The following is a 25,366-nucleotide window of genomic DNA, read 5'->3' on the forward strand; positions in this document are numbered from 1 at the left end:
ATCTTTCATTAAAAGCATGCACGAAGGCAGGGTTCACATATTGATGTAATCGATGTAATATGTCCTCATATGTAATATGAGGTGATTGGCAAGGTTGAAAAGGCTATGAATGGAAGTTCCTAGGAAGAATATGTGAAGAAAGAAAGAAGAGATCATGAAAGATGCAACTATGAAAAGGAAATCAACATTTGATAACTAGAAGAATTGGTTATGATATCTCCATGGGAAAGATACTAATACCATGGGAAAATCTAGAAAGAAATATGGTCCTTGATAATTGAATATTTGGAGATGTGTCAATATGTATGCAAGATGTTGATTTTGCAATAAGCAAGTGTCATGATGAAGGACCATCACAAAAGGTAATTTTGATTTAATGTTCATTTTTTATTTTGAAATATATTTGGATGGGCTAATGCAGGGCCACCAAAAGAGAGTTGTACAACTAGTACTCATGTGATGGGATGGAATATCGTGAAGGAAACATGATGTGGAAAAGGTAATTACATGAAGAAAAGCCAGATATGGACTACAATATTACTTTCTGATAAAGAAAAGGATTACATGACTCACATGGTTCATGAAGGAAAATGACGAATGATCGATGACCTACATCCAATTGAGGAGATCTATAAGCAGTCGAAGGTCCCATGATCTCGACCAGAGGACACTTCTATTGAAAGCAAGTCCCTAGTTAAGAGAGAGTATTGACACATAATCATCAAGATTGGGTGAACAACTGTAATTGATGTAAATAAATAATAGAAAAGATGAAGAGTCACTGGAAGATGAAATGAACAGTCTCTCCCTCATGTATATAATAAAGACCAACCTGAATGAATATCATGAATTGTTTTGAGTAGTTACCTCCTTGTTTGACATGGTATCACAACCAGTGCCATTTTTGGCTTCCAGCTCCATTTTGTAACTCCCTTCTGCCATTTCATCAAAAGTCTATCCTGCATTTTCCTGCCAATTTTCTTGGTGGTATGACTCTGTCCCTCTACCCATTTTCCTAGTATAGTCTCCCACACTCCTCCACTTTCATTCTCTGCCCCGTTCTTTTCTCTGAATATTCCTCCACTTTCGTGCTCTGCCACATTCTTTTCTCCAATACCTCTCCCTCAACAGAAATTTGAATGGACCAAATACGAGTCTCCTACTTAGGCTTCTTGAGGATGGTAAGAGTTAGAACACCATTCTCCATCTTTGCCTTCACCTCCTTGTGAACCCTGGCATTCTTGGGATGTAAGAAACGACGTGAAAAACTACAGTGCGGTCTTTCAAAATGGTGCACCTTGTTCTTTTCATCCACTGGTTCCTCCAATACATGTTCACCGCTTATCTTCAATACACGTTGGCCTTTGTCCACCTAAATTTTAACATCCTATTTACTCAGACCAGGAATGTCGGCCTCGAAGATATGAGCCTCAGGGTTCTCTTTCCAATCCCTTGCAATTTTGTTTTCATATAGACGATATCCCATATGTAATATGTTGTTGGGCTCCCATAATGTTGTTTTCATAGAATTGTTTTGAAAGTGGATAACATAGTTAAAACTCTTGTGTTTGACTGTGTTTAATATATTGTTTTTAAATACCACCGTGGGGCCCGAACACACTTTTATATCCACTCTAATACCTCTATCAGAATAGTTTTTTTTTAGCAGCAGAAGATTTTTTTCTCCACAAAAGCACATTTGTTTTTCCAGCAGAAGTATTTTTATAACACTCATATTTTACAATGCATTCAATCATATCTATTGTGGGAGTAGTTCTCACTGGCAAGGAGAACTATCCTGAGTGGTCCCGGAAGATAAAACACACCCTCATTTTCAATGAGTTGTGTAAAGGAGTGTGTGCTGGAGATAGAGACAAAGAGCCAGAACAACCTACCTCAGAAAAGGAATTCGCAATTTGGGAAAATAAGAACAGCAAGGTCTACGCATTAATTGCAGCATCTGTAAGTGAAGAGGTGAGTCGACATACTTTGCCATTTTCAAATGCTTTTGAAGCATTACAAAAGCTGAAATAACTCTATGACTCACACTCTCCACTTGAAGTTGTTCAAATCATGATTAATCTCTTCACTCTTGAATTACAAAATAATGATCCTCTTGCTCTTGCATCCAAAGTAAAATCTATAATGCATGATATCAAAGCCACTAAGGTTGAATTTGATATTCATGTTATCGCTTTTCTCAAGGCACTTTATCCTACTTACTCCAATTATCTTGAGTCATTGAAAGCAAATGGAAATCTCAAATATATTACCTTTGACTCTCTTGTGAAACAATTTGCTGAAAGAGAGAAAGATTTTCAAAAGAAGACAACGCCTGAATCTTCTAAACAGGCTGTGTGCCTTGCTCATAAAGAAAAGAATGTCACACAAGATTCTTCCATAGGAAAAGGTGGTCGAAGAGGAAGAGTAAGATATTTCAGAGGCAGGGGGGTAAACACTTTCAAGGAGAAAAGTCAGATTTACACTACATACCCTGCAAAAGAAATGGATCACATGATGCCTCGACATGCAAGTTACCTTGGGAAAAAATTGATCAGTAAAGAAACCAACCCAAAGGTAAAAATAATGACATAGAGAAAGGTAAAGAACCTGAATCCACTCATTATGTTGTGGCACAATGTAATATTCGAGTAAATGAAGACTTATTTAATGCTTCACTTGCTTCTTGGAAAAATGATTAGTTGCTTGATTCGAGAGCAACTTGCCACATGACTCATAGAAAATATTTTTTTGAAGAATTTACTGAAAAAGTTGATGGAGTAGTATACTTTACAGACCAATGAAAACTCAAGCCATTAGGGCTTGGCACAATCAGGCTTAAATTTCCTGGTATTCTATACTTTCTTCTACATCATGTTCTATATCTCCCATGTCTGAAGAGAAACTTGTTGTCCTTGGTCCACATCCCCCAACAAGTTCACTCCATTCATATGTTTGATGGCAAGCTTGAGGTGAGAAAATCATCTGACCACTCACTTGTTATGAGGGGGATAGAAAAAGAAAGGCTTCTCAAGATGTCGTCTACCGCTTCTTGTGCACAACATTTCTCATACAATTCTCATTATGAAGAAGGTACACTGCCATCAAGTTTATTATGGCATGCTAGATTTTGACATTTGAACTATGACAACCTTTGCTTGTTGATGAAAAATGGTGTTACTGGTTTGCCTACAATTCCTAGGAAACTTAAGCAATGTGATGCTTTCATTTTAGGAAAGCATAGCAAACAGTATTTTCATGATTCACATTCAAGAGCACATAGAAAACTTGAACTCATTCATTCAGATTTATGTGGTCCAATGCCTATTCCTTTTTTAAATGGAAATAAATATATGATGGCATTTATTGATGACTACACCACAATTTGTTGGGTGTATTTATTGAAGAACAAATATGATGCTTTTCAAACATTCAAGAACTTTCATACATGGATTGAAAATGATGCACAATCTTATATTGGCTCTATTCGCACTGATAATGGAAAATAATACACTTCAAATGAATTTGAAAACTATCTTCACCAACATGGGATTAAACATCAAAGAATTGTGCCTTATAATCCCCAACAAAACGGTGTAGCTGAAAGAATGAATAGGACAATCTTAAATATGGTGCGCTCCATGATGTTTTTCAAAAATGTAAAATTGATGTTTTGGGCTGATGAAGTTCTATGTGTTGTATATATAAAGAATACACGTCCATCTAATGCTATCAAAAAAAAGACTCCATATGAAATGTGGTATGGGCACATTCCTTTGGTAAAGCATCTCAGGGTCTTTGTTCCACCTATTATGCCTTGATACCAAAGGTGCATAGAAGAAAACTTGGTGCAAGAAGTCGTAAGTGTATCTTCCTAGGGTATTCAAACACCTCCAAAGGATACAGTCTCTATGATGAAGTCAATAAAAAGTTTGTTGTATCTAGAGATGTAATCTTTCTTGAATCATCCAAAACTGACAATGTTGTTGAGCGGCAACTTGATCACTTGGATAGATTCACAAATGAAAAATCATTTCAACAATTTGGTAATCAGATTCCACATCTCGAAGGGGGGATTCCTATAATATATCAACCTGTGGAATCTTCTCCTGCAGCACTCTCTCCCCCGCATGAAACTCCAACAACGGATGATACTTTAAGTGATGTGGTTGATAGAATTCGGAGACTCAATATTGATTCAGTCCCAACTTAATCAATGGACAAGCCTATACCATCTGAGAAAGGTTTCCCAAAGTGGCTGACAAATACACTTGAAAGTGTTCATCCTGATGAGCTCGGAAAGACAGGAACTAGAAATTCAAACTAGAAAAATGGAGGTGGTGTAGATGACTCTGATTCACCTATTGATATGGATGTCTCTTATGATTTTGAATCGAATTTCTCTACAGATTTTAAACCAAGTTACTTCAAAGAAGCTTCTTCTCATGATGAATGGAAGGAAGCGATGAAAAAGGAATATGATGCCCTGATAAAGAATGGAACTTGGAAGTTGGTTGATCCTCCATTAGGAACCAAACCAATTGGTTGTAAGTGGGTCTACAATAATAAGTATAAAGCTGATGGATCAATTGACAAGCATAAAGCCAAGCTTGTGGCAAAAGGTTTTACACAGAAGGAAGGGGTCGATTATGAGGAGACGTTTCCCCCACCGCAAAATGGGCTACCATCCGGACACTCTTTGCCTTAGCAGCTCAGTTGGAAAGTCCATCAAATGGATGTACAAACTGCTTTCTTGAATGGAGATCTGAAAGAGAATGTTTTTATGTCTCAGCCTGAAGGATTTGTTGTGAAAGGACATGAACATAAAGTATGAAAACTTGTGTAATCCTTGTATGGCCTCAAACAAGAACGTATGAAAAACTAATTGAGCATCTTCTGAAACTCAATTTCAAACATTATGATATTGGTGATGTAACTTTGTTTGTCAAGAAGGTTGGAAAATAGTTGTATATATTGTGGTATATGCAGATGATATTTTGATGACAGGGAACAATGAAAGCTACATTGCATCCATAAAGAAGAAATTGAGGAAAGGTTAGGAAATGACTGATTTGGGCTATGTTCATTACTATCTTGGTATTGAAGTAACTCAACATTTAGAGTCCATATTCCTTTCTCAAAAGAAGTACATTGGAGATCTGTTGAACAAGTTTGGCATGACAGAATGCAATCCTCTTACTACTCCAATGGAACAAAACCTAAAGCTCACATCCATTGAAGGAAAAGAATTTTAGGATGCAACAAAGTATAGATATCTTGTAGGAAGTCTTAACTACCTAACTACTACTAGAACAGACATTTCATTTGTTGTTGGAATCCTCTCCAGGTTTATACAAAAGCCTTGTGAGGGATATTGGTCTACTGCAAAAAGAGTTCTAAGGTACTTGAAGGGAACTCAAGACTTTGGAATCAAGTATACACAGGTGGGAGACTTCAGCTTGATTGGATACTCTTATTCAGACTTCGATGGAGACAAAGAAACTGGGGTATCTACTTCAGGTTATGCAATGAGTCTTGGATCAGGAGCTATCTCCTAGAGATCACGCAAATAATCAATTCCATCAGATTCCACAACAGAGGAAAAATATGTGGCAAGAGCTACGACAACAAAATAAATTGTGTGGCTCAAGAAAATTCTTGAAGATTTGTAGGTAAAACAAGTGCAATCGACTCCACTCATGACTGACAATACCTCGGTCATAAAGTTGGCCAAGAACCCAAAGTTCCATGATCGAACAAAGCACATAAATACTAAATATCATCTGATTCGACATCATGTTGAGGCCAAAACAATTCATCTCCTCCATTGCTCCACTAATGAGCAAATTGTAGACATCTTCATCAAAGCGCTTGGAAGAGAAAATCTTGAAAGATTCAGAATGATTCTTGGACTCACCAACATCCCTTCAAATTAAAGGGGAGAATGTTGATGCCTAATCATCAGGAATGGGTGAACTATTGTAATTGATGTAAATAAATAATAGAAAAGATGAAGAGTCACGGGAGATGAAATGGATAGTCTCTCCCTCATGCATATAATAAAGATCAACCTAAATGAATATCATGAATTGTTTTGAGGAGTTACCACCTGGTCTGACAGAGAGCTTGGGTACATTCCTTTTTATAGAAAATGGTACATTCCTTCATAAGAATGGTTATATCCTCTCTAATTAAAAGGGAGAGATAAACACATCATTATTATCTTTACTTTGGAAGAAATAATGGAGGATTAGGTAAGCATCTAGCATTCAATACTCTTTGAGGATGTGATTGGGCATCCAATAGTAGTCGTAGAGGACTAGTATTCTTTGAGGACTAGGAATCTAAGGTAAGTATAGTCCTGGGAGGACATACCCTATGAACACTTGGGTGGGGTATGTGCATCAAGAGATAATGATGATAGTATTGGTCTCGCCAGCATTCTGCTCTGATCTTGTGGAGAGATAAAGTTGTTAGTCAGGGCCTTACTATCTGACAATGCTAGTTCATATGATGCTATACAGATGGGTTTCCATTCTAATTCTTCTATTAAATTGAGAATGTCAAAATTCCTTGTATAGCATCATATCAACTAGCATGCTTTATATGAAGCATGTCAAGCAGACTCTAAATGATACAAGAGTTGGTCCTTAACATGATAATCAAATTCTTGTACTTGTTTGCCATGACTTAAAGTTTCATATACATCTTTAAAATTTTTATCTTGAACATATTGTTCAATGTAGCTTTCATGCATTACTAAGTTATGCTTAAGTATAGTAGATGCATTTATGATTGGTCTTGATAACATATCTGCAACCTTATTGTGTATGAATTTCTTATATCTGATGATAAGATGAAATTGTTGTAGGAAACCCATCCAACTATAATGTCCTGATTGCTGAAATTTAGTTTGTAAGTGCAAATATTGAAGTGGTTGATGATCTGTATGTATAATTGTTTCTTTGACCATTAGGTAATGTTTCCACTTTTTCACACTTTGTACTAATGCATACAATTCCTTATCATATGTGGGATAATTAACTAATGTAGAATTAAATGTCTCAGAATGATAACATATGGGTTTACCATGTTGCATCAAAACTGCTCCCATGGCATAGTCACTGGCATCTATTTCAATCTCAAATGGTCTTTGAAGATTGGGAAGTGATAGTACTGGTGTTGTACTAATCTTTTATTTTAAGGTGTCGAAGGCTTTCTGTTGTTTGCCTCCCCACTGAAACACCTTGTTTAATCCTGTTAAAGCATGTAAGGGAGCTGCAATTAAGGAAAAGTTAGCAATAAACTTTCTCCAATACTGTGTTGCTCCTAAGAAGCTTCTAACTTTTGTAACAGATTTGGGTTTAGGCCAGTTTACAATGAATGCAACCTCAGAGGGATCTATATTCAATTCAACACCCCCTATAATATGACCCAAATAATTCAAAGATGTTTTTCCAAATTCACATTTTGAGAGCTTAACATAGAGATTTTCTCTTTTCAAAACATCTAGAGTATGCTTGACATACTTCAAATGTTCTTCCCATGTTTTACTAAATATAAGAATGTCATATAAATATTCAATGACAAAATCATCAATAAAAGGTTTGAGTACATCATTCATTACTCTCATGAAAGTAGCAGGAGCATTAGTTAAGGCAAAAGGCATAACTAACCACTCATCCAATCCCTGCTTTGTTTTGAAATAATTCTTCCATGCATCTTGCTTTGCAACTCTGACCTGATGATAGCCACTATGCAAGTCCAACTTGGAAAAGTAAACAACATCTTTTAACTGATACAATAGATCATTTATGCGAGGAAGGGGACAATGATTTTTTATTGTTATCTTATTCAGTGCTCGGTAATTAATGCACATTCTTCATGAGCCATCTTTCTTTCTCACCAAGACAATTGGAGACCCACAAGGTGATGTGCTATGTCTTATGAACCCTTACTCAAGCAGCTCCTATACCTGCTTCTTGATTTCTGCATTCTCTAAAGCGGAAACATTTTATACCTATAGTTACGATTGTTGTTTCATCTCTTGAGTCTGACCCCAAATCCTTTTGAATAGCTGCAACAATCTTCTTCTTTTTTCCATTGAACTTCTTGGGTCTCTGCTCCGGATGTAGAATCCAACAGTGTTCATCATCATGGCCATCCTTCTTGCAATGAGTGCATGAAGGCTTGGTATTTTGTACAACATTTGTCTTCCTCTCTTTCCATTTCTATTTTCTCTTTTCCTTGATTTTGCTTACAGTGGGTTTTGATGATCCCCCAACTTCTGGGTTCACATTCTTGCCTCTAGCCTCCAGATGTGTAGCCTGAATAGGTACCTCATCTATTCTAGTGGGATTAAACATGAGAATGGTATGTCTTAAATAACTAAGTAGACCCCCTATATATTTCAACAAAGTTTCAGGTGAGTCTAAAGAAATGCCTAGAATCAAACATCTTTTCTTAAATTATTTGGTGTAACTTTGTACACTTTTCCCTTTCAATTAGCCAAGAGTTTTCCAACTCATCATAGCTTGTTGCATGTAAGATAATGGATAGAATTGCTTTGTAATTGCAGAAACAAATTCATTCCAGGTAGAAAGAATTTTACCATGTTTCTTCAAATCAGCTTGTGTCCTGCCTTCCCACCATATCAAGGCGGTCCCTCCAAGGCGTAGGCTAGCCAGCTGAATCTTTCTCCTTTCTAAATTGATGTTATGCACTCTGCAATATACATAAATTTGTCTAATCCAGTTATCTAGCTTATCTGCATTCAATTCTATGTCATAAATTGGCAAATCAAACTTCACATCTAATTTAATCAAAGAAGATTTCTTCTTTTCAATCTTTATAACTTCCCTAAGTTTAGTGATAAAAATGATAAAAGTGATGAAATAATCTATCTCAACAATGAATTATACGTTTCAAGTATTTTTATTTACCCTCACTCCATTTATTGTCAAAACGAATTGACTAGATAGTAAAGCAAGTATAATAATTTATTATTGTAACATTCTCACACGACTATTCATGCAAAATGAACTTCCACCCGTGTATAGTCAAATCTTATGTTTCCTTTCTTGGAAACCTGAAAAAATCATGTTTAAATTTCCAATGAGCGGATGGACCATGCCAGCCAACCACTCTCGTCCATTGAAAACTATGGGCGTGGGTGGGCAACTAGAAGAGGTTCTTCTACTCCTTTATCTTCTTTGGAGGTTGATGAATCTTCACATCTACCTTTCTTAAATTCTTTATACATTTCTTCTACAATGGCTCTAATGATCATGAAACTATCCATGAACTGGGATTTTGATTCCAAGGGACTTTCTTCCAACATTTTCCTCTTAGGGTATATTCTTCGGATTTCTAGGTTAGCTTCGACCAACTCTCCTTCTCCTAATTTAAGCTTTGATCTAGTTATCATTGAAAAAAAGAATCCAACACAAGCTTGTCTAACCTTAGTAACCTAGAGCTCTGATACCACTTGTTTTGTAATTGATCTAAGACAAACAATTAAGGTATTATAGACTCATGTGCATGGATATGCCTATGTTACTTGATGCAACGAATCGATAATATTACGAAATACACAGGCATTGAAGCAGTTAGAGAAAAACATAACATGCAAACATGTAAACACAATAAGTTTAATAAGGAGTTCACCCAATACTGTTAAGCTACGTCTCCCTGTCCAACCTTCAGTGGTGGGCTCTCTATTATGTTTTCAAAGTAGATTTTTTACAAAAGTGAGCTCAATTTTAGCCTCACTCAATAGATAGACATCAGCAAGATTTCGTTAGGTGTGGAGCCTGATTATCTTCTATATTCAAAGGTATCGCCACATAGGACCCCAGTTCGAAATGGGGGTGACAACGCCACCCGTAAAATATTCGTTGTAGGGGGGGTCCAGGGGGGGGTGGCTATGACCTTTGGGAGCCCCCCCTGGCGGGGGGTTTCGGGGGCAGCGCCCTTGAAGCTAAAACCAGCTGTAAAATTGCCTTGTAAAAGTATAGTAATTTCTAGTCAATCTGGGTCGTTCATTAGGCAGATGATCTGACGGTAGAACTTATGTTTAGTTTATGGTTTTTTGCCCTAGAAGGCAACCCTTCTCTTTGTATGAGGGTATTGTATTTGAGGCTGTGTGATAGATGTGTATTCTGCGAGTGAGAAACAGAGAGGTGAGACTGTGAGAGAAAACAGAGGATATTATAGCGGATTTGCTGTAGGTTGTGTCCCTTCATTTTGTTGGATAACAGAAAGGAAGGACTAGCTGTTTGGGGTGGACATAGCCCAAAATGGGTGAACCAGGTATATCTGTGTCTCTCTTGTTTTGTGCGTTTTCTGTGTTTATATTTCTGCAATATTTTATGTGTTCCATTGCTCCGTAATATATAATTTTCTAACAACTGGTATCAGAGCCGAAGGTCTATTTGGCTGATAAACTCGCAGGAAAGAAGGGTTCCTGGTTCGAGTGGGAGCAAAGGCAGAAGATGGTAAGTTTAGGGTCGAGAAATTTAATGGCCAAAACTTCTCGTTGTGGAAGATGCAGATGGAAGATTATCTGTATGAGAAAGATCTATACCTACCATTGGGCGGAAAGACAAATATGCCGACGGGTATGAAAGATGAAGAATGGAACCTTATTGATAGAAAGGCACTCGGAACAATACAGTTGTGCCTTGCTGCGTCAGTCGCCTTCAACATTTCGAAGGAAACCACGACAGAGGGTTTGATGCAAACATTGTCGAAACTATATGAAAAACCCTCAGCCTCAAACAAGGTATTTCTTATGAAATGGTTATTTAATATGAATATGTCGGAAGGTGGATCTATTGCAACCATTTAAATGATTTTAATACAATTACAAGTCAGTTAAGTTCTGTAGGGGTAAACTTTGATGATGAAGTTAGAGCTCTTTTATTCTTGTGTTCATTACCAGAAAGTTGGAATGGTTTGGTAATGGCCATTAGTAACTCCGTTTCTGGATCTAGTACTTTAAAGTTTGATGATGTTGTCGGTGCTATCCTTAGTGAGGAAATGTGATGGAAAAGCTCTGGTGAGACATTTGGAAATGCTTTGAGTGCAAAGTCTAGAGGAAGAAAAATGGAAAGAGGAAAGAGCTCAGGATATCGCAGTAAATCAAGGAAAGGCAGATCCAAGTCCAGATCAGGGATAGTGTGCTGGAAATGTGGAAAGAAAGGACACCTAAAGAAACACTGTAGATCTCAGAAGGGAAAAGAAGGAGATGCAGAGCAAGAAAACAATCATGAAGCAAACGTGAAAGGTGCGTTGTTACAAGATGCTTTGATTCTTTCTTTCGAAAATATTACTGATTCCTAGATGGTAGATTCAGGGGCTTCATTCCATGCCACACCTGATAAGAAATACTTTCATGACTATGTTCAAGGAGATTTTGGACAAGTTCGTCTAGGTGATGATAAACCCTGTAAAATCGTTGGAATGGGTAAGGTTCTTGTAAAACAACAGAATGGAAACCAATGGCTATTAAAGGAGATAAGGCATGTTCCAGATCTAAAGAAAAATCTGATTTCAATAGGGCAGTTAGGCGGTGAAGGTTGTGTGACAACTTTCACAGATAAAGCTTGGAAGGTCACCAAAGGGGCCCTGGTAATAGCAAAAGGCGAAAAGGTTGGTACATTGTATTTATGCAATGGTATTTCTAACTATGTTAATGCTTTAACTTCCAAAAGAGCAGATGCAACATTATGGCATCATAGGCTCGGACACATGAGTGAAAAGGGGATGAAGATTCTTCACTCAAGGAATTTGTGGCCAGTTTTGAAGAATGTTGATTTGGACTTCTGTGAGAATTTAATTTATGGAAAACAGAAGAGAGTCAGATTTCTGAGAGTTGGGAAAGAGAAGAAGAATGAAAAATTAGAGCTTGTGCATACAGATGTATAGGGACCTACTCAGGTATCATCTCTCGGTGGCTCTCGTTATTATGTTACTTTTATTGATGATGCAACTAGAAAAACTTGGATTTATTGTATTAAGAATAAATCTGATGTATTTGATACTTTCAAGAAATGGAAAGCTTTGGTTGAGATTGAGACAGGAAATAAATTGAAGTGTCTTAGATCAGATAATGGAGGTGAATATTGTAGCAGAGAGTTTGATAGGTACTGTTCAGAGCATGGAATTCGCAGAGAGAAGACAGTTCCAAGAACACCACAAGAAAATGGTGTGTCAGAAAGGACGAACAGAACAATCATGGGGCATGCAAGGTGCATGAGATTGCATGCAGGATTGCCTTTACAGTTTTGGGCAGATGCTGTAGATACTGCTATTTATCTAATAAACAGAGGGCCTTCAAGTTCCTTAGATGGTGGTGTTCCAGAGGAAGCATGGACAGGTAAAAAGGTAAACTACTTTATTTTAAAGCCTTTTGGTTGTGAGGCCTTTGTCCATATTGATAAAGAAAATAGAACAAAGCTTGAGGCAAAGTCAAACAAATGTACCTTTATTGGATATGGTGTTAATGATTTTGGTTATCGCTTATATGATTATGAAAATAACAAAATCATTAGGAGCAGAGATGTAATATTCAATGAAAAGGTCTTGTATAAGAATTAATTGCAGGAAAGGAAACAGGAAAAGGAAAACAAGAAATACGCAGTTCTTGATGAAATCACTGAAAAAGGAAAGGTGCCTGAAAATAATAATAATCAACAACCACAACAACAGTAACTACCACAACAACGACAGGCATCCCAAACACCTGAAAGTGGTGTTAGAAGATCTACCAGGATAAGTAGACCCCCTGAATGATACTCTCCTTCATTATATTATTTATTGTTGACTGATTCCGGTGAACCCAAATGTTATGAAGAAGCAATGCAGGTTGAAAGCAGGAAGAAGCGGGAGGTAGCCATGGAAGAAGAGATGGAATCCTTAATGAATAACCAGACTTGGGATTTAGTCAGGTTTCCTGTAGGAAAAACTACATTGAAGAATAAATGGGTTTACAGGCTGAAGGAAGAAGATGGAGGAAAACAGAGGTATAAAGCTAGACTTGTGGTAAAGGGGTTTGCACAGAAGAAAGGCATTGATTTTGATGAAATATTTTCTCCTGTTGTTAAAATGACTTCAATCAAAACCATTTTAAGTCTTGTAGTAGCTGAAGATTTGCATCTTGAGCAGTTAGATGCAAAGACAACCTTTCTCCATGGGGATTTGGAGGAAGAGATATATATGCAGCAGCCACAAGGATATGAGGTGAAAGGGAAGGAGAAACTAGTGTGTAGGTTGAAGAAGAGCTTGTATGGCTTAAAACAGGCTCCAAGGCAGTGGTATCTAAAATTTGACAAGTTTATGTCTGAAAAAGGTTATACTAGATGTCACTCTGATCATTGTGTTTATTTGAAAAAACAAAATGATGGCAGCTATATTATATTGTTATTGTATGTAGATGACATGCTTGTTGCAGGATCTAACATGCAGGAAATAAATGTGCTCAAAAGAAAATTGGCAAATTCATTTGAAATGAAGGATTTGGGAGCTGCCAAACAAATCCTTGGTATGAGAATAACTAGAGACAGGAAAAACCGTAAATTAACATTGTCTCAGAATGAGTACATACAAAAGGTGTTGAAATGATTTAACATGCACAATGCAAAACCAGTTAGTACACCTTTTGCTAGCCATTTCAAACTTAGCAAGGAAATGTGCCCAAAGACCCAAGAAGACATGGATTATATGTCTAAAGTTCCATATGCATCAGCAGTTGGAAGCTTAATGTATGCAATGGTCTGCACAAGGCCTGATACTGCACATGCAGTGGGAGTTGTAAGCAAGTACATGAACAATCCAGGAAAGGAACATTGGATGGCAGTGAAATGGATTCTTAGATATTTGAAAGGTACCACAAATCAAGCATTATGCTTTGGTGGTTCAAACATCTCGCTACAAGGATATGTTGATGCAGATATGGCAGGTGACAGAGATAATAGGAGGAGCACTACAGGATATGTATTTACTGTTGGAGGAACATCTGTCAGTTGGGTTTCAAAATTCCAAAGTGTTGTTGCACTTCCAACAACAGAAGCAGAGTATGTTGCTGCTACAGAGGCTAGTAACAAAATGATTTGGTTACAAAGGTTTATGGGTGAATTGGGTAAGGAGCATGACATGGGCACGTTATACAGTGATAGTCAAAGTGCCATTCATCTTGCAAAGAACTCATCATTTCATTCCAGGACTAAACACATACAGCTCAAGTACCATTTCATACGATCAGTGTTGGAAGATGGAGAGTTGAAGCTGGAAACGATACACACTAGCCAGAATCCTGCAGATATGCTAACAAAAGTTGTAACCAGGGAGAAACTGAGAATATGCTCAGTTTCAGTTGGTCTTCAAGGATGACGATGAAGATGAGAAATAGCAAGGTCCAAAGAGGAGTCATTGTTCAACAAATGGAGCAGCGGTGGAGTTGCTACAATCAGTCTCCAAGTGGGAGATTGTTGGGTGTGGAGCCTGATTATCTTCTATATTCAAAGGAATCGCCACATAGGACCCCAGTTCGAAATGGGGGCGGCAACGCCGCCCGTAAAATATTCGCTACAGGGGGGGTCCCGAGGGGGGGGCGGCGGCTACGACCTTTGGGAGCCCCACCTGGTGGGGGATTTTGGGGCAGCGCCCCCAAAGCTAAAAGCAACTATAAAATTGCCTTGTAAAAGTCTAGTAATTTCTAGTCAATCTGGGCCATTAATTAGGCAGATGATCTGACGGTAGAACTTATGTTTAGTTTAGGGTTTTTTTCCCTAGAAGGCAACCCCTCTCTTTGTATGAGGGTATTGTATTTGAGGCTGTGTGATAGATGTGTATTCTGTGAGCGAGAAACAGAGAGGTGAGACTGTGAGAGAAAACAGAGGATATTACAGCGGATTTGTTGTAGGTTGTGTCCCTTCATTTTGCTAGATAATAGAAAGGAAGGACTGGCTGTTCGTGGTGGACGTAGCCCAAACTGGGTGAACCACGTATATCTGTGTCTCTCTTGTTTTATGCGTTTTCTGTGTTTATATTTCTGCAATATTTTATGTGTTCCATTGCTCCGTAATATATAATTTTCTAACAGATTTTACTTGGATTCCCTAAGTATCTGGAGTACACAAACTCTCTTTACTGATTCTTAACCTCCTATGGGTTATGATGGTATGAGTCCAATCTGAGAGTCAATACATGACAGGTATTTACATAGGAGTTTGCTTGAACCTCTCAAGCCTTCTCTAGAGTACACAGACTCTCTACTCTCTCCGTCTCCGTCTCGATACTACCTTTTGCCTCTACAGATTAGCTTGATTACTTCTTTCTGTTCTCTACTCCGAGCTTTCCGCTTCTAGCTTACTTGCTAACTGCCCCTTGCTTTCTCTGTCAATCTGTGGCTTTAAAGCCAATCTACTTTCTAACTGTTCATTTCCGCTTCCTAGCTTTCCGGTTTCCCTACCTCTATCCATTTGGATTCCTCTGTTCTATGTTATCATCACTGTATATTATCTCACGGGGAGGTGGCCACCTGTTTCATAACGAACTGAGTGTCAGTTCTCTTAGATGTCTTTGAAACAACCGTTTTTACCATTAACCCCAAGAATGCCCGCGAAGATGATCCTCTACCAATGCATCATCCACGTCGGACTTCAAATCTTATACAACTCTGCCTATTTACCCCGTTGAATCTGGCCATCCATCGAATTGCATCTCCGCGATCGATCTAGAGCCTCTAGATCCTACGGTCATCGTTCATATCAGGCAGGTAAGTAACGCAATACTTCCTAACTAGATAAAGATACTCCTGAATTGCCTCTTACAACGAACAAAAGATAACCTCAAATACCTATAGAGTCTACCTATGCATGGTAGCAATGAAAACACTACCAAAAACAACATCTACAACAACGTTGGTCAATCTCTTCTTCTAGTCAAGAGCATTCCCAACTTTTGAAAAGTATCAAGCGGGTCAGGGTCCACCTCATCCAGGCTCCTCTTCTTCTTCTGCTCTCTCTGTTTAGGTTCAAAATAATACCAAAGGTCTTGGAAATTGATGGGTGGGTAAAAGTTATCAGACCAATGAGTTCTTCCATTTTTAATTATTATCTTTAAGAATTGAATCTAAATTACAAAGGTTGTTCATGTTCCTTCTTTTTAGATGAAATTAACCTAAGCTTTGGAGAGTTGTGAGGTTTAATGGATCTAAGTATATTATACTTAAAATATAGTAACATGGCTTAAGATTGTAGGCATTAAGATCAGAATCTAAGGATGAAACAGAAAATATTTTATGTTCATGGTTATAAAAGATTTTAATTTCATATAGAAAAGTTTGAGGAAGGTCTAGCATTTGGATATTACCAGAAATTTTTCTTGCATCACTTGAGCCGTTTTAATTTTGGCATGGTAGAGTCCATTACACAAACAATCAACCACTAAAAAGAAGGTGAAAAGAAAAAATAAAATTTCATGCATTATGACCCTAGAAAAGTTAGGGAGGAGCGAACTGATCTGTACAATAAGGAAATGCAAAATGCTTACTTGTCCATTGTCTTTTGATGAATTGTTGGCTGCAATCAAGATCTACATTATCATCATCATCAAACCCTTTATACAATAAGGACATGCAAAATGTTTACTTGTGCATTGTCTATCATAATCATTAAACCATTTGTACAATAAGGAAATGCAAAATTCTTACTTGTGCATTGTCTTTTGATGAATTGTTGGTTGCAATCAAGATCTACATTATCACAATCATTAAACTCTCAACTGTAGATAAAATTTATGATTTGATCATATAAACCCTCAAAATTATTTACCCATAAGAACCAAAATCCTCTTTAGTAAAATTTAATGATAAGAACAAAAATCCTCTTTAGTAAAAAGGAAGAACAGAGTCCAAATTCATAGGCATGTCAAAATTACCAAAATATCATAATCATTAAACCCATAATTGTAAATAAAATTTATGCTTTGATCTTATAAAGCCTCCCATAAGAAAAAAAATCAAAAGGAAGAACAGAGTCCAAATTTATACCCCTGTACAAATTACCAAAATATCCACACTCAATGACCTTTCCCTTATCATAATCATTAAGCCCTAAACTCTAGATTGATTTATGCTTTGAATTTACCGATAAGAACAAAAATCCTCTTTAGTATAAAGGAAGAACAGAGTCCAAATTCATAACCATGTACAAGTTACCAAAATATCCATGCCCAATGACCTTGCCCTTATCATACTCATTAAACCCTCAAGATAAAATTTATGCTTTGATCATATAAACCCTCGAAATTATTTACCCATACAAACAAAAATCCTCTTTAGTAAACAGAAAGAAGAGAGTCGAAATTCATACCCATGTAAAATTACCAAAATATCTAAAGAAATAACAGAGTCCAAATTCATACCAATGTACAAATTACCAAAATATCCACATGGAGTGACCTTTCCCTTGCTCCATCTAATCGTTGATGCTCTCCTAAGGTGTTTCCCATGCAAACCCATGCAAACTCCATCTGGGGTTCAAATCCCATGAAATCCATAGATCATGTTGATGCTCTTCCCTTTTCTAGAATTTCCATGCAGATGTAGACAAGGGAGAGAAAAATATAGTGCTACAATGCGATGTTGTAATCTGTGGATATTTTTTTTGAACCCAACACTAAACTGGAAATGAAAAAGAAAATAAATATTTATAATATAAAATAAAATATATAAATTGCAATTGGGTTAAATGATTTATTTTTAATAAGAATTTGTTATTTTTCTCGAGACAAATTAAAAGGAAGAAGAAGAAGTTAAAAGTGATATTGGGATGAGTGTAAACATTTAAATATGACCTCAACTAATAATAAAAAGTTAAATTAATAAAAATAATAGAATTTAATTTGTTATATTTTGATTTTGTTATTAACTTGTAAAAAATAGCCTTTGTTACAATACCATGAGCCAATACCATGGCTTATCAATACTACAACTCCAAAAACATAACTTATTTCACAACCAAAATATTTTACAACAATAGGAAAAGATTCTTAACCGTGGATATTCACACCCACATTATAGTAGATATTATTAACTTGTAAAAAATAGTATTTGTTACAATACCATGGATTATCAATACCACATGCCCAAAAAACATAAATTATTTCACAATCAAGTATTTTATAACAATATGACAAGATTGTTAACTATAGATATTCACCCTCACTTTACCATGGATATTAACTTGTAAATCCGCTTTGTTACAATACCATGGGCCAATACCATGGCTTATCAATGCTACATGTCAAAAAAACATAACTTATTTCATAGTAAAAATATTTTATTTTAATATAATTTTACAACATTATTTTAATTGAATATAAAAGGGAAAATGTTATAATTTGAGATATATCTAAACCCTTTATCCTCATGACTACTAAAAATATTCCCATAGAAGCTAAATTAAGGTTTTAATAAAATTAACCTAATATGGATCTATGTCGGTTCTTTATATATATATATATATATATATATATAGAATCGACATAGATCCATCTTAGCTAAAGATCCAAGGGACAAGAGCAACCAAATTCACTAATTATAATAAATTAAATATAGCGCATGATTTTTTTAAAGTTTTCATTATTTAATTTTCTTTGACATGATTGATCCAAAATATATGTTTAATATTTTACAACCAATACCATGGGCCAATACAATGGCTTATAAATGCTACAAGTCCAAAAGCCATAACTTATTTCACAACTAAAATATTTTATAACAATATGACAAGATTGTTAACCATGGATATTCACCCTAATTTTATCATGGGCCAATACCTTGGCTTATCAATACCACATGCCAAAAAACCATAACTTATTTCACAGTAAAAATATTTTATTTTAATTTATTTTTACAACATTTTTTTAATTGAATGTAAAATGGAAAATGTTACAATTTGAGATATATCTAAACCCTCTATGCTCACGACTACTAAAGCTATTCCCATAGAAATTAAAGTAAGGTTTTAATAAAATTAAGCTAAGATGGATCTATATATATATATATATATATATATATATATATATATATATATACCAACGTCAATCCATCATAGCTAAGGATCCAAGGGATGAGATCAAGCAAATTCGCTAATTATAATAGATTAAATATAGTGCATGATTTTTTTAATGTTTTTCATTATTTTATTTTCTTTGACATGATTGATCCAAATTATACACCAATTAATTTTTTCTAATTTAGATAATTTCTTAAACACAATACAATGTGATCAAATTGAAGAGAGAGTTGGGGAGGGGGTGGAGAGAGGAAGCGAGACGGTGAAAAAGTTGGATAATAGAGAGAAAGAAAGAGAGAGTGATGGGGGGAAGAGAGACTGAGGTGGGGGAGAGGGAGCGAGAGGAAGGAAGAGTGAAGAGAGAGAGAGAGAGAGAGAGAGAGAGAGAGAGAGAGACGGATTTGGAGTGGGAGAGAGAGGGAAGAAAGAACAAAGACATAGAGAGATAGAAGTGGAGAGAGAGAGGAGTGAGAAGGAAGAGAGGGAGAGAGAGTGAGGGAGAGAGAAGAGGAGGGAAGAGAAATGGTAGGAGAGGATAGAGAGAGGGAGAGAAGGGGAGGGAGAGAGATGGAGACATAGAGATGGAGAATGAAAGGGAGAGGGGGGAGATAGTGATAGAGTTGGACAGAAGAGAGAGAGAGAGGGAGACTGATTTGAGGGGGAGAGATAGGGGAGCTGTGAGATAAGGGTTAGAGAGGAAGGGAGATAGATATGAGGAGAGAGAGATGGAATTGGAAGGGGTAGGAGAAGCAGGGAACAAGAAAAACATGGAGGGAGAAAGGTGGAAAGGGAGAGGGGGTGACAAGGGTGTCATGGAGAGAGAGTGAGGGAGAGTGGAGAGTGGAGAGTGGGAGGGAATAGAGAGAAGGATATATATAGAGAGGGAGAGAATGGGAAGAGAGAGATAGATAGAGAAGGGGAAGAGAGGGAGAGAGAGTCTCTGTATGATTGGGGGGTGAGATAGAGAGAGGGAATAACAAAGAGAAACAAATCCATTTATAGATATTATATAGTATTATATAACCAACCTAGATTCATATTAACCCTATAACTATCAAGTGCCGCTAGGGATCCAATCTCTCGAGGTGAAAACATTTCCTCAAGATTTTCACTAGAAAACAAAGTTTGCACCTCAAGAGATTGGAACCCTCTCAATGCTTGATATATCCAAGGTTAAGATGGATGTAGGTCAGTTAATAGGAAATTAAAGTAGTTTTTATTTTATATTATAGTCTTAAATTTTAAAATTTCCCTTTAAATTAATTTCAAATTAGAACTAGATCCAATTAGATTCAATGAATAGATTTTAAAAAAATACACAAAATAATTTTTTTTGTTAAAAAATATATTTTTTAAATTACAAATTATTAGACATACATAATGAAAATTTGGCTCACCTATATACCATGTGAGGATGAAGAAGTGTTTAAGAAAGGATAACCTTTCAACCAATCTTTAACAACCTCTCAATCCCCTATCACTTATAAGTTAAAATTGCTTGACACAATTAAGATGACTAACATAAAAAATTGATTCATATTATTGTAGTACTTGTTAGGTAGTTGTAATTTTGTTCTTAGACTTAATTAGTCATTCATGTTAGTCATTATTAGTTGTATTACTTATTAGATAGTCACATATTTTAACCCGTGACTAAATTAGTGATTTATGTTAGTCGTTTTTAGTTCGGTCACTTAATATTGCTCATTTTCTACTAGTGTGTGTCTATATATATATATATATATATATATATATATATATCTGTGTGTGTGTGTGTGTTGGGAAAAATACTAAGAAGGGAGGGTGAATAAGTATTTATAAATCAATAACTTTTGACATTTCAATTCCAGATTTCTATACATGAATTTTACTGGACCGAACCTGTGTGTGTATGCGACTGTTCTTAAGACTATAAACATATATCCAATGAACTTACTATTCAGTTAATCCATCATATGTTTGTATTAAGCTAGTGAATTAGTAATTTATTAACCATTAGATAAACATTAAGCATGTTTTTTAAAACATCACACATAAGCAACACACATGAACACCAAGATTTAAGGTGGAAACGCAATGCGAGAGAAAACCACCTACTACTATTGTCTATGTCTTCCTATTTATATAAAAAAGTTGTTTACAATCTTGTACTGACACAGACTCATACTAGTAGGTAGGCACCCACCTGCAGAAGGAGACAACCTTCTCTCGTTCATCATCTACTACTGGAAGGGAGTTCCAACCCCCTAGATGTTGTACTAGATGATATGTTTACCAGTACGTAGGTGTTGGCCTACAGAAGGCTACTACCTTTGCTCATTCTCCAACTACTACTGGAAGGCAGCTGTAACCCCCTATCTCGTATACAAGCTGATATGTTTACTAGTCCATAGGCGTCAGCCTGCAGAAGGATACCACCTTTACTCTTCCTCTAGGGACCACGTTTCATAAATTTTCAGACTGGATACTCCTAGTACACATCCACACAATATGTAGGCCACGTTTCATCAAATTTTCATACTGGGCCCATCAGTTACAATGAAGCTCAAAATCAATCACCACTGCAATACAACCATCAAATACAACTCCATCAACAATAAGTCAATCAAAACAATCAGATCAATGTCACAAGAACATATATCTGAACCAATAACACTGATTCAACAACCAAAACCAACTGCAACCTCAAAAAATTGTATGTTAGAATGTATATGCTACTTCAATGAAGCTAACTTGCATGTATACACTACTTTCTATAACCCAAACTGCGTATACCTCTAAAGATATTGAATCATAAACCTTTTTAACCATAATTTTTTCTACCCAATGACGGTCTGAAGATCTACTGTAATATTATAGAGTTCTAAACAGATGGTAGCAAAGATCACCCTTCTTACTCAATCAATCGATCAACCTGACTCAATCTCCTTATAAAATCAGTTTTACTTTCAGATCTAATGAAGATATCATTGACAAAACGCAGTAAAACAACAACATTAGTTACATAGATCAGTCATCTCTAGACAATAGCCTTTTCTTCTGCAATACCTACTTAAAAGTGTCGAACCAGCATGTATACACGCCTTAACCAAGGTGAAACTTCTTATAGATCTACAAATAATAAATTTTAACTTCACAACTATTCAAGACTTCAAATATACCCAAATCATAGCATATAAAGGATAAAACATGAATTAGTAATCAGATATAGACTATCTACTATTAGATCATGCAATGATAAGTCATTTCAGGTCTCATGATCCTGATCCAACATTGTATCCAAGGGTGCAGAAGATATTTTAGATCTATATCATAACCATAGCGTTTACATCCAAAAATATACTTTAGATAGAAGTATTCATGAAAAAAAAAATTCACTTCCACACTTAGCCCTTTGATCTTCTCATATTTATATACTTAGAGCCTTCTTCAATACCTCAGACCAAAACAACACTTAGAACCTATGGTATTCTTAGATGGGATCAAGTAACCATTATTCCGCTCAAAATTGTGGGCTAATACCATGGAATGGACCCTTGGTATTCTTTAACCTTAATTTTCCATATGTTATAGAAATATTTGGGCACTTCAACCCCAATCTTATATGTCAATAAACTAAGGGATCTTTAACCCATAAAAGTGTTGTTTCGTACCCTAAAGGATAATGGTCAACTGATTACATCATTCCCCAAAAGTTCCACCTGAAAAACCACTCAGAACTAGCCAAAATAGAACCATACTGACTGCTCCACTATCAAGGTGTGATATATAATGATTGCTACACTAGCTAGGTGCGATGCATACTAAAGTGGCCTTCTGTAGGGTGCGATGAGCGAGAATGGACAAATGTCCGAGACAGTTTGCTAAGTGGATGCTCATGGAATCTTCTAGGAACTTCTCCTATCACACTTGCCTCTCTGAATTCACCGAGGGATGAGTAAGAGATCCAAGAAATCTCCAAGTGGAACCAAAAAGAACAAGTGGAATGGCACTAACCAAAACCCCAGAGATGACTCACACCCTTGCACACATCTATAAATGGATCACTCATCTGAGAGATCTAGGGGCTGGAATTTTGTAATTTGTAAGGAAGTGCTGATAGTTTGTATTTGAGAAAGAGCATTGTATTGTTGGGTGATCTTGATTTTCATGAGGTGAAGAGGGCTTTGATGCTAGGATGATGATGCTAGATCAGACAACTGGGTTGTAGTTCTCCCTTCTTATTTAATAAAGTTCTTTGAGTTTTCCTCCTTACAATCGTGTATTTGTGAATGTTGTTATTTGTGAATGCCATTGTATGTTCATTGTATTTCTGATTCTGCAATGCTTATGATATAATAGATCAAGATGCTTTGATGGTGTTTTGTTACTTTGTTTCTACAGGTATTCTCGAAGCGGGATAAGTGGGAGAGGAGTTGTAAGCTTTATCAAGGGGGAGAGAGATCAAGCAAGGAGTTAAGCGGAAGATCTTGGTTGGTTCCTTTGCCTCTCTCTTATCTATCATACATAGAGGAAATCACAAATTTCTTTGAATTGTTTGTTTCTAGGATAGCTGCCAATCCTAGAGGGCTAGTTGATCGAAAAGACACTAGTTTTCCTGGAAACACCATCCCATATGCACTTTTCCTCTTTGGAAAGTGCATGCATACATATACACTACTTTTGTTCTATGACCCCGATTGTATACGCTACTTGGACTAGGTGAAATAATGTATACAACTTAATGCAACTTAAAACATTCATTTTCTTCAATTGTTTGATTATGATCTATAATCATTTTTCCCATCATCATGTTCTTCTGAATTGACCTGTTATAATGTGAGTGCCATCATACATCACTTCTCAACTGATTCCTCTGAATTTCCTTGCATTTTGTCACATTTGTAAACACAACTTCCATGCATTATATCACTTCATGTTTATACATTTATCAATTAGTCCATTCATCAAATAGGTTGTCATTAAAGATAATACATCAGGTAGGTTTCTTATCAAGGACAAAATTAACACAATATTCCTATATCAAACCTTTTACCATTATTCTGTTCCATCATTCTGTCACCTTTGATCTATCCCGTAGATTCATCTAGTTAACATATACAAGCGAGTTTCCATCAAGGAAAATACATGCATCATAATGCCAACAATATATATATATATATATATATATATATATATATATATATATATATATATATATATATATATATATATATATATATATATATATATATATATATATCTTATTTTTCTTAGTGACGAGTTTCTTCATCTTCAAATAACATAGGTACTGTCTCAATATTTTTTCCTAGTAAGCTCACTAGTGAAGGATAATACCTATAAAAACCCTCACACTTCCTCATACAAAATGAGCACCCACTCTGCTACAACTAAGTTGGAGGAAGTGGTAGGTGGGTGTAACAACAATATATCAATAGATAACAACATATGCCATTATTCTCTTAAGGTGGACTTGAACATGGTTTTGATTCATCACGATGGATCACTCCATTGGAACATTATTTTTCCCTCTAGGGTATTACTAATAACATGATGAAACTCAAGGTGGGATCCTATATTTAAATAAATAATGATGGAAATGGTGGGAATGGCATAAAAACATAGAAATGATACATTTTCATGGAATCAATTTCTTAAAGTTGTATACTCACATTTTGAGAGAGATATTAATTATTTGGGATGACTTACGAAGTTACAAAAAACTAACTCAGTGAGTGAATATATAGAATCCTTTGAGCAATCTCAGATCCATATAAATAACTTAACAAATTAGTAGCCTCATGGAGGATATTTGAGTAAACATTCGAATGCAATGTCCTACTACATATTTAGAAGCAATAAAAAGGACCCTAGAAGTTGAAATGGTGATAATTTCACAAATAAAAAATCAATCATTCATTTCTGTTTGGTTGAGTAGTTATTTTATCTCTAGTAGAAAAGGACCCGAAAACAACATACATATATTAAAAAAAAAATACTAAACCAAACATAAATGAGTTTTAAAAATGAAACTTAGTTTCTGAACTCTAAAAAATGATTAATAATAAACAATATCCATTGCGATTTATTTAGTTAGATCAAAATAAATACATTAATCAAAATTAACATAATTTTACTTTCATTGAATAACAATACAATATGTTAAAAATAATTTATAAATTTTAATCTTTTATTTATATCACTATCGATAATATCGTCGAAATATTGGCGATATCACAATATTTTTGGCAAGTCAAAATATCACTGAGAAAATATCACGATAT

Source organism: Pinus tabuliformis, chromosome 1_1 (genome assembly GCF_031772625.1).
Source record: "Pinus tabuliformis cultivar Carrire ecotype Pingquan chromosome 1_1, CPIR1, whole genome shotgun sequence".
NCBI classification, from domain to species: Eukaryota; Viridiplantae; Streptophyta; class Pinopsida; order Pinales; family Pinaceae; genus Pinus; species Pinus tabuliformis.